Below are 5,801 nucleotides of genomic sequence, written 5' to 3' on the forward strand. Positions count from 1 at the left end.
GAGCCGAGCCGGGGCCGAGCTGCAGGCCGAGCCGGAGCCGGATCCTTACCCACAGAGACGTGAAAACATGGAGGCCTGAGCCGGCGTGCGCCACCTGGGGCTGCGGCGGCGGCGGCGACGGCGACTTCTCCTGACCCCTCTGCCACCCGCCCGTCAGTCCGTGGGTCCGTGGAGCTGGAGCGTATCCCCCCGCCGGCTAAGACAGGTGGGCTGTGGCGCCGCCCCCGTCAGCGCGGCCCGGCCTGAAAGCCCGACTGCTCCTGGCCTCCTGTCAGAGCGGGTCAGGGGCCACCCTCCCCTCCCCGGCCAGCGCCCGGAGGCGAGGGGCAGCGCAGCGTGGCGGCGGCCAAGGGACCCTCCCTTCCCCGCCCGCGGGCGCCTGGGCTACCCCGGGAGGGCTGTGGTGACAGCGGACGGACCTCTGTCCGAGTCTGCTGTTGGGAGTTGGGGGGATACCGAAGGCCAAGTCGGTGCTTCCGGAGATGGGGTGGTGTTGGTCTGACAAATGGGCGTGTGATGGGCAGGGTGAGCAATAGTTGTGAGTTTTTCTTTCTTGTTTTTACATTCATAGTTTATTGAGATATAATTAACATGTCAGAAAATTAACCCTTTAAAAGTACAACTCAGTGGCTTTTAGTATATTCAGAGTTGAGCAGCCATCACCACCGTTAAATCCAGAGCATTTTTATCACCCCGAACAAAGCAGCTCGTACCCATTAGTAGTCTCTCCTCCTCCCTCTCTCCCCTACACTATTGATCTACTTTCAGTTTCCGTGGATTTGCCTGAGCAATTGTGTTTTGACTGAAAAGTGAAAGGGTGGGTGTTTGTGAACTGGGGGCAGTAGTGGGGTATGAGGGTATAAGTGTGGTAAAGCTGATTGGATAAAGCTGTTCTCTGCTGAACAGGGGCAGAGAAGTGATGGGATGATTGTAATTGGCCAGCAAAGCGGGTACCCAGGATAGACTGATTAGGGGGCACAGATGGAGTGAGATCGTTGAAAGAGGAGAGGGGAAGTTGGAGAGAGGGGTGTGTAGAGCAAGGGCGATGTGCTGAAGGATGAAAACTTGGAGGGTGGAGGCAGTGGAGAGGAATGTACCGTCCACCAGAGGAACTCAGGTGCTTAGGCTGATGAGTTGAGGGCTCAAGAGAAGAATGAGGTGGCAGGGAAGAGAATCTATAGGAATGGGTGAATGGTTGCTGCAGAGGATGAAATTTATGAATATATGGGTTTCTGGAGTGATTATCCTGCTTTGAAGTTTTATATTAGATAATCCTCTCAGCAATTCAGAGATAGACCGGACGAGTATGAATATTCCCATTCTGTAAATGAAGAACTAGTCTTTAGAGGTTAGGTGTCTGGCTTAAGCTCATAAACTGAGTACATAGGGCAAAATGAATTGGAATAATTGATGAAACAATCAGTCACAAGTGGATTAAATGGCAGAGAACTGAGTTGGGGCAATGTTAATAGGAAGGAGATTCAGCTATTAAGAAGTCTGTGTTGTTACGACATATAGTTCAAGGACTTTTTATGTTTTTGCACTTTTTAACCATAGAAAAGTTCACACAGTGAAATAATAAAGGGTCCTCCCATGTACCCATTACCCAGTTTCAACAACTAACTCATGCCAATTTAGTTTCATCTGTGTACCTATCTATTCCTATCTCTACTCACAGTTATTTTAAAGCAAATCATAGGCATTCAATTTCATCTGTAAATATTTCAATATATATCTGTAGAAGATTGAATTGCTTTTTTTTGTTGTTGGTGGGAGGCAGAATCTCGCTCTGTTGTTCAGGCTGGAGTACAGTGGCGTGATCCCGGCTCACTGCAACCTCTGCCTCCTAGGTTCAAGCAATTCTCCTGCCTCAGCCTCCCGAGTAGCTGGCATTACAGGCACGTGCTACCATGTCCGGCTAATTTTTTGTATTTTTAGTAGAGACAGGGGTCTCATCATGTTGCCCAGGCTGGTCATGAACTCCTGAGTTCAGGCATTCTACCCATCCCAAAGTGCTGGGATTACAGGGCTTAGCCACAGCACCTGGCCTGCTCTCTCTTTTTAATAGGCCTACAATACAATTATCACACATACAAATTAATAGTAAGTTTTTAATATCTAGAAAGATTTACTGTACTTTAAAACAAGTGTGGTAATCCATTTGATACAAGGAGGATAAACAGTGCAAATGCTTTTATGTTTGACTCTGAAAAATGTGGCATAATTATCTCCTGATTTTTCCATTAGATCCTGCCATCCTGATTGTTCCTTTTTTTTTTTTTAAATAATATAGCTTATTTTTCTACAAAAAGTTTGAAGAATTGTCACTTTGGCTGGCTTTTTAATGAGTGGAGGGCAGGAGAGAAATAGAAGTGAAATCTGTTACAACATGTACAAATGGCTCTTTCTTATATTGCTCCAAATATTTGGGCAATTTGGTTATGCTTTTCTTTTCTAGATAATTTCACATGTTGTTAGAAGTTGTTTAATGTTATGTATCAGTTTTCTATGATTGCTGTAACATAACATGTTACCACAAATTTAGTGGCTTAAAACAATGCATTTATTATTATAGTTCTGTAGGTTAGAAGTCAAAATGGGTCTCACTGACTGTCAACAAGGCTGTGTTCTTTTCTGGAGGTTTCTAGGGGGATATCTATGCCTCTTCCAGCTTCTAGAGGCTGCCACTTTCCTTGGCTTGTGGCGCACTTCCTGTATCTTCAAAGCCACCAGTGTTGCATCTCTCTGATCATACTTTCATCCGCAAGTCTCTGACCACACGTGGGAAAGGTTCTCTGCTTTTAAGGACCCATGTAATTAGATCAGGCCCACTTGGCTAATTCAGGATAATCCCCCTTGAGGTTCTTAATTTAATCACGCTTGCAAAGTCCCTTTTCCCAGCAACATAATCACGGCTTCCATGGTTAGTATGTGGACATCTTTGGAGGCTGTTATTCTGCCTACCACAATGTGTTTTAGAATATTTTGCTGAGACTTAAGAAAGTAGGTGATTTCTTTTGCGGCTGTACATGCAATGAGAGGGCTGTCTTTCACTTAGGATTGTAGATAATGGGAATGGTTAGATCTAGAGAAGACTGTTTCCTTTTAGTGAAATATGGGAAATAACTGTGACACTTGTAGTATAGGCTTTGGTAAAATGAGACCTTTAAAAATGATTAAGTATAAAAGCAAATACAGCTCCATGTAAAGTTTTCCTATATTTCGTTTTGGTCTCTTTTTCATATTCGTGTCTTAAAAACATAGTATATGTGTGTGATCAGAGGGCTAACCTGATACTTGACACAGGACACACTGGGGGCAATGATGGTTCCCATGCCCAGGATGAGAAGGCAGGGACTCTCTGTCCTAGTGGGAGATAAAGGCACCCCCATTTCAGCAGCAAAAGAAGACTCCTAATGAAAGTGAGAGAACATCTTCAGGCAGAATGAACTACTGTGAGATCTGGACTTGAATCAGCCCCTTGTCAAGTTCTTCTGTGACTCAGCTGGGCATGGTAGAGTGCTGTGGGCCTAACAGAGCGGAGTGATAAGACGGCCGTTGCTGCTTTTCCTTTCTCCGGACAGAGAGAAGACTAATCTTAGAGATGGAAAGGATTTCTGGAAGTCCTCCAGTTTGGGATCCTGTTTCCTGGTGGGTTTCACTTTCCTACTTAGCTGTCAAAGTTTTGACTGTCTCTAGGTGTGAAGATTCTGGTTTTCTGGTGGTGGTGCATCATGTATCAGGAAATGTGATGGGACTTATTAAATATCTGCTCTTGCCTTTAAGCATTTTTTTTTTTCTAGTAAAGTTTTTAGCAGAGCTTAATGCTTTGAACTTTGCTTGTAAACAGTTTGTAAGTTATCCTCACATTACTTAATTCTAGACAAAATGAACTAGTGGGGCTGGGAACAGCTTTACATATCGGTCTTATTTAGTAAAAGCTTTTGTTTTTTTCATTTCTTTAAGGAAGTTTGATTAGTGATTTTTGATATCTTCTCTGATTTTTATCACATTCTTTAAAAATGCAGACAATGAAAGTGGCTGAAACTTTCCAATAAGGACATTGGAATAATTATTTTTAAAAAGCTTATCTTTTCTTTTATTGCTCAGTCTTTTAGGCATTTAAAACCTTTTGTCCATCATATGATCGATGATAAATTTCTTTGTTAGGTTGAGTCAGTCACTGAATCTTGACAATTCTTCCTTCAAAATATGTCATGCAACCCGCCACCCAGAATAGTTTGAAAGCCCTACCTGTATCAGTTAGGATTAGGTTTGGCTACGAATAACAGAGACCTGAAAAATAATAGCTTAAACATGTGACTAGTTTGTTTCTTTTGTAAAAGAAGTCCAGAGGTGGACAATTAAAGGCTAGTTTGGCAGCTCTGCTGTCATCAGGAATCCAGCCTCCTTGCAGTTTCTTACACTGTTAACCCTAAAGTATGGCCCTTGATTTCTGGGTCCAAGATGGTTGCTGGAGTTCGAGCTAAAATTTCCATGTTGCAAACAGCAGGATGGAGGAAGGGATAAAGAAGTGACTGTCTACTCTTAGAGACTTAAATGTATTTTAGTTGAACAGGAATATGCCTAGTCAAAAAATTGGAGTTCTATTCCCAAAAGGAAGGGAGGACTGGAGATTGGGTAGGGAATTAGCATTTTTTGCTATTCTTTTTTCTATTTTTTTGGAGACACTCTGACCCTGTTGCCCAGGCTGGAGTGCAATGGTGGGCTCTTGGCTCACTGCAACCTCTGCCTCCCAGGTTCAAGTGATTCTCCTGCCTCAGCCTCCTGAATAGCTGGGATTACAGGCATGTGCCACCATGCCTGGCTAATTTTTGTGTTGTTTTTATTAGAGTTGAGGTTTCACCATTTTGCCCAGACTGGTCTCGAACTTCTGACCTCAGGTGATCCACCCACCTCGGCCTCCCAAAGTGCCAGGATTATAGACAGGAGCCACTGCGCCTGGCTTCTGCTCCTCTTTATAATTGGTTTCTCTGTCTGGACCCAGACTAACCTACATACTTTTTGAATCTCTAGGTTTGAATCCTAGTTCTGTCATTTATCTGCTTTGGCATGTTACTCAACCTTTTTGAGCTTCAGTTTTCTCATCTGTAAAATGGGACTAATATATACTTTATATGTTTGTTAGAGAATTAAATGAAAATACCTCTGTGTACATCGGCAATATATATACTATAACTATTAGTTGTTTTTCATTCTCTTCCTTTAGGTTTCTCGACTTGGATATCTGAATGAATGGTGTAAAAATATGAGAATTGGAGATGGACAAGGGGAAGGATATATATTAAGTTCAGTATTGAGCATGTGGAGTTTGAGGTGCCTGTGGGACACCAGATGGCAATAGATGTTAGGCACTTAAACAGGCCTGGCACTCAAAAGACAGTTCTGACTAGACATAGATATTTTGTATTGTCAGTGTATAGGGGTAGAGTTTATCAGTCTGGAAGTCTTAGGGAGGATGTATGCAATTGTACAGTTACTATGTGCAGAGTAAGAAGGCATGCCCTTTAGTGAGTCTTTGTGTAAAGCGTCAAGCCTCAGCTTACTTTCTGGCCTCTTCTTTATTTATTATTTTTATTTTTTGTGGGTTAAGGAGTGGAAAGTTTAATAGAAGAAAGGAGAGAGGAGAGCAGCTCCTTGAGAAAGAGAGAGAGAGACCTCCGAAAAAGAGGGGAGGCCATGGACCACAGCAGATTTTTTTTTTTTTTTGAGACGGAGTCTTGCTCTGTCGCCCGGGCTGGAGTGCAGTGGCCGGATCTCAGCTCACTGCAAGCTCCGCC

The 5,801-nt window shown here is 43.3% G+C and overlaps 1 protein-coding gene across 1 annotated transcript in view; it reads left to right on the forward strand.

Annotated features, from left to right (window-relative positions):
- The window catches only part of LOC105502367 (dymeclin-like), a 137,945-nt gene continuing 132,144 nt past the window's right edge, over positions 1-5,801 (forward strand). Inside the window, exons 1-2 of the mRNA XM_011928812.1 lie at positions 1-30; positions 74-205. The gene's annotated coding sequence lies outside the window, so the exon portion shown is untranslated. The remainder of the gene's footprint in view (positions 31-73; positions 206-5,801) is intronic.

The sequence above is a fragment of the Colobus angolensis genome, unplaced genomic scaffold, assembly GCF_000951035.1.
Source record: "Colobus angolensis palliatus isolate OR3802 unplaced genomic scaffold, Cang.pa_1.0 Scaffold8, whole genome shotgun sequence".
In the NCBI taxonomy this organism is placed as follows: Eukaryota; Metazoa; Chordata; class Mammalia; order Primates; family Cercopithecidae; genus Colobus; species Colobus angolensis.